At 38.2% G+C, this 9,708-nt stretch overlaps 1 protein-coding gene across 1 annotated transcript in view; it reads right to left on the bottom strand.

Annotated features, from left to right (window-relative positions):
* Positions 1-9,708, bottom strand: part of pknox2 (pbx/knotted 1 homeobox 2) — a 278,934-nt gene that overhangs the window by 216,600 nt on the left and 52,626 nt on the right. The window contains exon 2 of the mRNA XM_037979124.1: positions 3,841-3,883. The gene's annotated coding sequence lies outside the window, so the exon portion shown is untranslated. The remainder of the gene's footprint in view (positions 1-3,840; positions 3,884-9,708) is intronic.

Here is a 9,708-nt window from a genome sequence, read left to right as displayed (position 1 = left end):
AGCTGATATTAGGATTGGTACCCAAGACTCACCCTGTTCCTCTTATCTTGCAGATCATTCCACGAACATCGCACTGTATATATCTATAATAGACACCTGTAAATAAATTACACTTACCTTCAGCTGTTGTCTCTGTGTCTGGTTTTGGTCTCGCTCTCTGGACAATATTACCCCTGCGTTCATGTCAGGCTTAAGTGCTCCATTCCATGTTTTAAGAGGAGTGAGGCAAGACTGTTCTTTGTCAGGGATGCTTTATTCATTGGCAATTAAACCTTTGCTTCATAAGCTGAGGAAAGATTTGGGTGGTGTTTCTATTCCTGGGTGTAATGTCTCTTTAAAGTTGTCAGCTTATGCTGATGATTTAATAGTTTTTGTAAACACACAGGAAGATATTAATGTGTTAGTCAACACTGGGTTTCTTTTTGGCTGTATCTCTTCTGCAAAAATTAACTGGAGAAAAAGTGAGGCTATAACTGTTGGAAGTCGATTGGGGATCAACTCAGCCTGCCGGGAGGCCTAGTGTGGAGAAAAGGTGGGTTCAAGTATTTAGGCGTCTTTTTGGGTAATGAAACCTTTGTGCAAAAAAATTGAGAAAATGTATTGGATAATGTTAAAGGTCGACTTTTGAAATGGAAGTGGATTTTACCTAAAACGTCATATAGAGGACGAGTTCTTGTCATTTAATAATTTAGTTTCTTCTGCCATGTGGCACTGGTTGATGTGTGGTGATCCTCCAGTTTCTCTTTTATCAAATGTTCAAAGGGTTCTGGTGGATTTTTGGGGGGATAAACTTCATTGGATTCCTCAAAGTATTCTATTTTTGCCAAGAGAAGAAGGTGGACAAGACCTGGTCCATCTGGCCAGCAGAGGTGCTGCTTTTTGTTTTCAGTTTATTCAGAGACTGCTCACGGGACCCACAGATTTGGTGTGGAGGAGAATATCATGCTGCGTTCTTTGGAGATTTGGTGGCATGGGTCTGGATTTGCCTGTCTTTCTAATGGACTCCAGCAAACTGAACTCTTCTCTTCTTCCAGGGTTTTATAAGAGCATTTTCTCTGTGTGGACTTTGCTGAGAAAGGAGAGGCAGCAGCAGGTAGAATCTCTGCAATGGCTGCTCCAGGAACCAGTTCTGTTTGGGAGTTTGTTGGATTGTCCTGTTTGGGGAACAACAACCTGGTCCAGACTGCTCCACACTGCAAAGGTTTATTGCCTTGGGAGGGTGGTAGAGATGACTGGACCTCAGCTGGATGATCCTGATGAACTCACTGCTTGTTTGGGAATAAAATCTGTTTGAGTTGTTGGTCAGCTTTTGAGCTACTGGAAACACAAGTTAAGTGAACATGAATGTTCCCTGTTACTGATTATTATGAAGGTACTGTTGCCAAATCACCTGGACCCTTTTCCATCCATCAGACTGTTTCCTGGGTTTAAGAACTGCTCTGGTCCTTTATTGGATTCAGTGGACAGTAAAGGAATCTCCCTAGAAGAAGCTTCTGGAAAAATTATTTATAGACTCTCAATCGAAACAAACTGAATGGACGCAGTGACACAATATGGCGAACTCACCTCTCGTTAAAACCTGAAGTCAAGCCTGAATGGAAATCATTGTATTAACCCCCTCTAATAAAAAACCTGGATTTACAATGGAGAATCCTTCATGGTATTGTAGCTGTAAAGTCATTTGTTTCTGTTATTAATCCTGCTGTAGAAGAAAAATGTCCATTTTGTGAACAGAGAGAAACAGTGTTTCATTGTTTTTCTGACTGTGTTCATCTGTCAGCTCTTTTTGTGCTTTTGAGAACTATTTTCAACAGATATGGGGAAGTTTTCACGAAACATGGATTTATTTGTGGTTTTAAATTCACACACCAAAGAAAGAGTAAATGTCAATTGATAAACTTTTTGTTAGGACAGGTTAAAATGGCCGTGTACATAAGCAGTAAGAGGAAGGTGGAGGAAAAGTTGAGTATAGATGTGGTTTCTGTATTTGTTAACCTGGTGAAGTCTAGATTACTGCTTGAATTTAATTTTTACAGATCAGTTTCAGATTTAGATACTTTTTCTCACATCTGGAGTTATGGGGAAGTGATTTGTAATGTGGTAGATGGGGAACGGGTGTTAATGTAATTTATTTTGTGGTGTATGTTGGTTTTGCTGTATGTTTGTGTTAATGTTTTTTTTTTGTTACATAGTTTGTGATACTATGTTGATTATTTATTGAAAAATAACTGAATTAATCTCTCTCTCTCTCTCTCTCTCTCTCTCTCTCTCTCTCTCTCTCTCTCTTTCTCTCTCACTCTCACTCACTCACACGTATTAAAGATAAGATAAGAAAAAAACGTTACAATTACCATTCTGGCAGTCCGATGGAGCAAAACAAAAATTAACGGCTTGCGGCAGTGCACGTGACTCTCACTCCCCTCTGCGTAAAAGGACAGCAGCAACAAGCTCCCGTTGGCTCACGTACGCCCCCTTCAGTGCGGCAGAGTACTGCCTGCCTCACCCTTCGCCTTTTCACCGCGGTTTTATGTCCCCTCAGCAAAACTAAATATGTTACTAACAAACATTAAACATAAATGGTTAAAGACATTAGCCAGACTGTGGAAAATCAGGCTATATAAACCATTATATTGGCGACGTGCAGCGATACGGCAACAGGCACGGGCCAATTGCAGTTTGTGATGGATTGCGCATTCAGAGGCTCGGCTTGGCTCGTTGCTGCCGCACCTCACGTTTCACCCTTATATGTATACAGGAAATATGCAATTTCGTCCATTTTGACTATAAAAATGTGATTTTGACTATAAAAATGTTCGAAAATTAGTCATACATAAAGATCAGTGGACAAATATTAATATTCATTTTATGTTATCATTTTTTTTTCTTCCTGTCATGATGACAGGTGAGGCAGGGACCGCACGTCCCTGGTCTATAGTATATAAGTCATTGCCGTCATGCGTACTGACTGGCGTCACACATAAAAAGCGGCATTCGATGACCGAAATAAAACGTTGTAATTTTTTGGCATTCGGAAGGTGGTCGTACAATGACGTGAAAAGAGGCGTTTTAAATGGATTTCCGCTGCATTTTACGGTGTTCTTAGCCAAAACCCATAATTTTTTGTGTGACTTTTTAGCCAGATGCGTCGTAAAAATGGCAATATATGGCCCACATGGCTTGCCGTATCAGCAGGGTGCGCAGGTTGTTAACAACATTACCAGCGGTGCTAAAGACGCTTTCTGAAGTTGTGCTTGTGGCCGGTATGCACAGATATTTTTGTGCCATTTGAGATGAAAAAAAAGTCCAGAAGTCATCTGTGTGAATATAATATATCGTACATCGTCATTTATTGGATGGACGAATATTGGTTGAAAAAAATTTTACAAATCACCCAACCTTAGTATATGAATAATCCAGGTAAGTAAATCACCTCTCAATAAAAGTCTGCTGTAGACTGAAGTACCAGCAAGAAGTATGCAACATAAGCAATTCCAAGAAATCAGCTTGAGTGATTGAAATGATTGTTGGTTTAAACCAAAGGTGGTTAAATCAAACAATTACTCAAACTGAACTGCAGAAAAAAACAGTTATTATCTAGATTTGCATGCTCACGTGTTTAACTATAAATTAGGATTGACTGTTTTTTTTACAAAATTCATTAATAAATATGGTAAATGTTATTCAATGCTAAACAGATGTAAAGGTCAGCAAACACTTCTAATAGGTAAACAGAACTGTGTTTAGAACTTAAAAATTGCACAGAACCACAACTAATAACCAATAGAAGTTATCAGAAACCACAAAAGAGAATGTATATCAGAACCACAACTGATAACTTACATTTAGCTTGCCCACACCAGGTATCCAAATTTTTCATCGGGACCTGTAAAAAAATATATATATATATTAAGTCATTAAAGGCACTAATGCATCAGCATTGAATCATCCTTCACCCTTTGTCCAGGTTTGTAATCTAAATCATAGAATTTGTCAAGTTTCATGGATAAGTATAACTGAGTCTCATCAGTATAACAATGAAAATTTATTCAGTGCTGTCTAAAACTTTTACCTAATGGAAGCATATCTAAAGTAAAGAGTACTGGTCCAAGCACTGAATCCTAATGAACTCCATGACTAATACTGGTGTCATGGTTGGTGGAGATGGAGGCGAACTCACAGCGCAGACTCATTTTGAAAATAAACTAATTTATTAAAAGAAAAGAAAACCAAAAACAAAATGCTGACATGGCAGCAGGAAGGAAACTAAATACAAAACAAACTAAATACAAAAACTGAACGGACGTGTGCAAAAGACGAGCAGAACCAGAACATCAGGGAAAGTAGACAAACGGACATGGGCAGGAGACGATCAGAACCAGACATCAGGGAAAATAGACCAACGAACCAGCAGTGAGTGGAGGAAATGACCAGGTTTTAAACACAGGAGGTAATTAGGAAAAGTGGGCACAGGAGAGATGATTATGGAACCAGGAGCAGGTGGAGATCGGCATGACAAGTAACAGACAGAGGAGAGGTGAATACTGACAGACACAGAACAAGACCACATGAAAACATCAAAAGAGACAACAAACCCAAACCCAAAAAGAGACCAGAAACAAAACACTAAATACAAAAAGAAACATACAAAACCAAATCCAGACAACTGGTGTGCATATGAAAAAAAAAATCAATACTGACATGAACAAACTGGAATGTCTCAAATAAATATGATGTAAATCATTTTTGAGCTGTTCCTGCAATCCCAATATCAAGTTCAAGCCTTGTGATTGTGATCACCTATATCAAATGCAAATCTAACAGGACAAGTATGGACACAAGTCCATTGTCTGAGGCACTGAGTATATCATCAGAAACTTTCACCAGTGCCGTTTCTGTGCTGTGATGAGCTCTAAACCCTGACTGAAACTTCTCAAATAATTTCTGTCCAGATGTTCACACAATTGATTTGCAACTATTTTCACAAGAATTTCTTAGATGAATGGGAGATTGGATATAGGTCTATAATTGGTCACAGTTCCTGAATCAAATTTAGGTTTCTTATGTAAAGGTTTAATTACAGCAACCTTAAAGCCTTGTGGTACATACCCATTAATTAGAGACAAATTAAGATGCTCCTAAATGGGGAAAGTATTTAAGGAAACATCTCTTTAAACAGTCATGGAATCTAGGAGACAATTAAAAGGTTTGAATAAAGTTACTATTTTTGACAATTCAGAGAGTTCCGTTCAGTTCAACTCAATTCCATCCACTTTATTGTCCAAAACATTTAATGAAATGGAAAGTTGTTTTTGACATCTGGCTCATAAATACACATATAACCACTTAAAATGGCAATAAATAAAAACATGAAGAATTGTTGAAGCAGTTTTAAATCAGTAATCACTGCATGGTACATTAAAAACGTAATTAATTTCAGCATTCATAGTTATTTTGGACCCTGCTTAAGATGGTCATGGCAGAGGGAACACATGATGTTTTGTACCCATTCTGTGATCATCACTTGAGTTATAGGGATACATGGCTCAAAAGAGATAAGACTTTTTATTAGTCTAGCTACAGTGTTAAAAAGAAACCCTGGGCTGTTCTTGTGTTCCTCAATTAAAGATGAATATATACAGTTCCATCTTTACAAAGAGTTTTCTTGTTTGTCAGCAGGCTATCACTCAAGGTTTATATATATATATATATATATATATATATATATATATATATATATATATATATATATATATATATATATATATATATACACACACTTGCACTAGGTTGTAAAATCACAAATTAAATCCAGCTGCCTATTTTCTGTCCACAAACTTGTAACAGAGTTTGAAATGGAGTTTACTTCATAAAGTGTCCCTTTTCAAATATAGGCCTATCAGTGTATAATTTGATGTTTAAAAAATTAGTATTTTGTGGTCTATTATGGTCCCAATGTTCTCAAATTATGCCATTATACACTTTTCTTAGTTTTAACACCCACCCACCAAAAATTCATTTGTTGTCAGGCTTTTGTTTTGGCAGTGTGTTTATTTTTGTATTTAGTATTTTGTTTCTAGTTTCATTTGATTTTGGTTTATAATCTTTTTTGTTTTCCTGTTTGTTGCCCGTTCATGTCATCATTCTCCACTTATCCTCAGTCAGCTCTTGTTTACATGCCACGCCCATCTCCACCTGCCCACAATTGTAATCACTCACCTGTGCCCACTTCCCATAATCATCCTCTGCTTTAAAACCTGGTCATTTTCTCTATTGTCTATTGTCTCTCGTCTCTGGTTGTCTGCTCCCCTTGCTCCCCCTCACCTCGCCTTTTTGTTTGGTTTATATTTTGGATTTTTGCTGCTACGTCAGCCTTTTGTTTTTGTTTGTTTATTTAAGAATATATATATATATTTCTTTAATGAGTCTGCACTCTGGGTTTGCCTCCTTTTCCACCAGCCTTGACATTTGTAGGCGTTTTGATTGTCAGGGTTTAGAGCACAAGAGCACTTTAGAACATTTTTAACTCTGCTCCTGGTGAAAGGCGGACGTGTTTCTTTTCTCTCGATTCTTTCTCTCTGTTTCCTGAACCCCCCACCCCCCTCTGTGCCTCTCTTTTGCATATTCTCCAAAATTTCTAAACTATGGATCTCGTCGGCAGGTCTCTCAATGCAATTGATCAAATTTTCTTGACGGGAAGACTGGGCAAGGGAGAGCCCACCTGCCCAGATGGGACATTGTTTGCTGGAAACACAATGGATTCCTGGAAATGGAATATTGTTTGCCTATCGATTTTGTCAGTGGAAGATGTGGAAGATTGTGGAGATTGAGAAGTATCAGCAAGACTTTCAAGGCAGACTGAAAACATAATGTCGGCCTGACCCAAAACAATTATTTTTATGTGAATCTGGCTCCCTATGCCAGCCTTGGCCAGCTAGCTTCAATTTCTCCTCGGATTTTATGTAAACAAGATGCTCTGCCCCCTCCCTTGCCTAAGGACATCGGTGGATCTGCTCTGGGCTGGCTGATAACATTCCATCATTATCAAAGACAATGGCCTCTGTGACGTCATTCATGGACTTATCTGCAAACACACACACACTACACTGCCTCCCACCACCTCTACATACACACCCACACGCACACTACCTCCTTCACTACCTTAGTCTAGTTATCTTAGTAATTCTTATGTTGGCTGTTTAGCGGGCCTTAGGACTTTGTACTTTTAGCTTAGCATTATCACGTTTCAGTTTATGTTAGCTTATTTGGCCTTCCTGTCCATTTAGTTTAGTTTTAGATTATACATGATTGATGTTTTTACTTCTGTATCTTTTATATTTAATTTTGATGTTTTTATGTTATGTTTTTATCTGTATTTGATTTTGTACTTGATTGTTGTTTCTGTGTTGTAAAGCACTTTGAATCGCCTTGTTGCGGAAAAGTGCTATATAAATAAATTTCACTTCACTTCACTATGGTAGTCAATCTTTGCTAAACTCTGTACATGTCAGGGATTGGGGTCTGGTTGGTGATTCCTGCAGGTTCTTCCACCAGAGGGCTCCCCTGACTGGACTGGGTCATCAGCTGCAGGTGCTGTGTTGTTGCACCTGCAGGTCGTCAGCCTCATTACCCATTGGCATAAGAGGAGCAGGACTCCAGTTATTCTTCGCCTGAGTGTCTCAGATACATGGTACCTCCAGCCTCTCCCGAGTTCTTGGGATTTCCCTGTGTGTCCCGAATAATCTGTGTATTTGATCCTTCACTTGTCTCTCCAGGAGGTACTGCATAAACTCTCACAAGCCAGAGACAAACTTACTGAGAGCCTCCCCCTCAGAGGATCCATCTGGACTGGAGCCGCTCTTCGACGCACGTCCTGCCCGCCCTCCGACTGCCATCGCCCGCTCTACCTCGAGGCACTGCTTCGAGGTCACGGCCGCTCTCCCCCGGGTGGCGTCTCTCACTCTCCCAAGTAAGCCTGCCCTCTGCGGCGTTCATTTTTCTTTTCCTGTCTCACTCTAATCCTTGGCCCGGCTTTTTCAGTGAACCTGTAGTGCCGCTGTCGCAGTCCCTGGTCTCCCCATGCCGTTGCCCTGTGTTTTCAATAAATCTGGTTTCCTGATTTCTCTGTCTCCTGAGAGTTTCTCTTTGCATGTGGGTCAAGAGTCTAAACAAAGCCATGACAGTACATGGCTTTGAATTTATACATTGAAATGCTAAAAATTCTACGCTAATACAAACCAGTATTGCAAAGGGTAGGTCAGGAGACCCAGCTTTACATAAGTGTCAGTGAAATTCAAAATATTTTAAAAAATGAAGAGTTTGTCAAAAACAACTGAATTAAATCACAGATGACTAACTTTCAATCTGGTACAGACCAAAATTTTGTCTTGCTCCAAAAAATAATTTTTTTAAAAATAAAAAATGGTAAGCTTCAAGTGACTTGATGAGTGTGTTATTTTTCAGTATTTATTTTTATATTTGGGTTCGATGTGTTTTCATGTTGATGTATATTGCTTAGCTTTTCACCTTGGTTCTTTGGGTTCTGGATTAATGTACTGTTCTTTGTGTTTTCTGTGCCAATATTCACCTGAGTAATTCCCCGGTCTGCCTGCCACATGCACATCACCTGTTCCTCCTAATCTCCCAGATGTATCTCATTTCCCCTCAGTTCCTTAAAACTGGTCTCATGTCACTCGCTAGTCACAGGTTCATTCCTTCTGCATTGAGATATCCATGTTTCTATTCTCTTTCTATATTTTTATTAAAGAAAATTGTCTTATTCTTTTTGTGTTTTTAAGTATTTGAATGGGGGCAAAAAAACCATGAATCAGATATTTTTATTATAAAGCTGCATTTATTTTGATGTCTTCAGGCCATGTTCATGCTCCTTGTTGTTTTCACTCCTTGGCTCTGCTGTAAGTTTTTGTTTGCTGCCATATCTGCCTTATTATTCTTTTTTGTTTATTAATAAATCAATTTTATTTTTTAACTCAACATGAGTCTGCATAGTGGCTTCGCTCAGCACATTCCTAACACATTCCTGATTTTTGTGGTAATTGACATAACAATCGTCATGGTAAAGTATTTTCCCATTCTCCAAAATTCTGGAAAACTAAAGGTACAGAGTTTAAAATAAAGCATAGGTTTATCTATACAGAATTTGGGGGGTCATTCAAGGAATGCATGTTAGAAATTGTAACTTGATAAGACAAACGACTGATTTTTATTAATTAGTAAGTCAAGTTAAATTTATTTATATAGAACTTTTCAGCAACAAGGCGGTTCAAAGTGCTTTACATCATGAAAACACAAAAATAAATAATTCAAAATAATCAGCTAATTCAATTAAGTGTAGAAAAAAATAGCATCATGCATGAAAATACGCAGATTAACATAAAAGCATACAGGTTGGAGAGCACTAATTCAGCTAAATTCAACTAATGTCAAAAAAATAAAATAACGTCATTCATGAGAACACAGATTAACACAAAAGCACACAGACTGTACATAACACTAATTCAACTATAGTCATAAAGCATTTTAAAATAAACTAAGTCATACTAAAATAAGCTTAAGGAAAACCAAACTAAGACATAATAAACTGATTTAATTGGGTAAACCAAGATAAAAAGAAAAAAATAAACTAAAATATAAAATAAGCTTCCCCTCTCCCTGGGCTGCCACCTTATCGTGGTGGAGGGGTTTGAGTGT

Source organism: Kryptolebias marmoratus, linkage group LG13 (genome assembly GCF_001649575.2).
Source record: "Kryptolebias marmoratus isolate JLee-2015 linkage group LG13, ASM164957v2, whole genome shotgun sequence".
NCBI lineage: Eukaryota > Metazoa > Chordata > Actinopteri > Cyprinodontiformes > Rivulidae > Kryptolebias > Kryptolebias marmoratus.
Note: the sequence above shows the minus strand (reverse complement) of the source record. Positions and strands in the feature narration are given on the sequence as shown.